The sequence below is a fragment of the Silene latifolia genome, chromosome 11, assembly GCF_048544455.1.
Source record: "Silene latifolia isolate original U9 population chromosome 11, ASM4854445v1, whole genome shotgun sequence".
Classification (NCBI taxonomy): Eukaryota; Viridiplantae; Streptophyta; class Magnoliopsida; order Caryophyllales; family Caryophyllaceae; genus Silene; species Silene latifolia.
Genome location: NC_133536.1, coordinates 33,869,803 through 33,871,274, shown reverse-complemented (window position 1 = coordinate 33,871,274; position 1,472 = coordinate 33,869,803).

The following is a 1,472-nucleotide window of genomic DNA, read 5'->3' as shown; positions in this document are numbered from 1 at the left end:
GACCCAGGATCCCATGTCGTTCCTAACCACACACCCAATACAAGCTAAAGAATAAGGGGGGGGAGAAAGCCGCATCAACGTTGATTTTGAACCAACAAAGCGGAGGAAGGGCCCAACTACAAGGGTAGTAAGAGGCAGAAGTAGACCCGGGTAAGGAGGGTGGAAGGCTGGAAGACAAGGCAGAGGCCCAAGACAGAGCAAGATTGCTCGTGGCATCTCGAAACAAATGAGGCGGTCTGGGGGGGGGGGGTGGCATTGAAGGTAGAGTCACACCTTTGAACCCAAAGGCGCTACAAGACAAAAGAGAAAAGGGTAGCCCAAGACGGGTTACGAGAGGTGCAATTCGCATGGATCCAGGGTTGGAGGTCCAGGGAGAAGAAAGAATGGTCGACATTAAGGAGAGCCCAAACAGAGGTAGCAGTACTATAGTCACGAAGAAGGTGGATAGAGGATTCCTCTAGGGAAGGACTGGGACACAATAGGCAAGACGGGGAGGGGAGGATAGTTTTTTTAAAGAGGGTCTTATTGTGCGGTAACTTATCCCACCACACAAGCTAAAGAAAGAACTTGATTTTTGGGAGGGTAGGAAGGTCCCAAATCCAGTCAAGGGTAGGAGTGAAAGAGGGGGGGGGGGGGTGATTACTCAAGTTGATGAGGGAGGAGTAAGCAGAGCCAATCGAGAATTTATCTTTGGGGGCGAGGCTAGTGGTGAGAAGGTCGGGCTTGCAGGAGGAAGGGAGGGGGATGGCAAGGATAGTGTTTAAAATGTCGACAGGGAGGACAAAGTCCAAGTTATCAAGAGACGAGGTGCCATTGGAGATGATAGTCTTAAGTTTAGCTTTGAAAGAAGTAGCAGAGAGGGGGCCGTGGATAACCGCACGGAGGGGGCCAAGGGAGGACCAACAATCAGTCCAAAGACTAATAGAATCTCCGTCACCAATTGACCAGATGGTATGGTCCCGGAGAAGGGGGAAGCCCAAGCCCACATTTTTCCATATGTGGGAGCCCTTACGAAAGGAGTAGGAAGAATGGGTCGGGTACTTGCTTTGGATAGCAGTGGAGGCCAGAGATTTCTTGTTGAGAAGAAGGTTCCAGCTGAGTTTAATAGAGTAAGCATCGTTAAGAGGGCGAGCAGCCTTGACAGCGAGGCCTCCATGGGACAAGGGCAGGGTCACAAGATCCCAGTTGGAGAGGTGGAGCTTCTTGGAAGAGGATCCCGACCAGAGGAAGGATTTTGTAATCTTATCAATATCACCAAGAATGGAAGAGGGGAGGCAAATACATTGCATGGAGTGAGAGGGAATGGCACTAATAGTGGAATTAATGAGGCAAAGCCTCCCAGCCTTGGATAAAAAGTTGGCTTTCCAGCTGGAGAGTTTGGATTGAATCGCGTCGACAATGTGTCGAAGGTCAGCTTTCTTGGGTTTGGTCCCTTTGAGAGGGAATCCCAGGTAGGTTCCAAGATTAGAAGT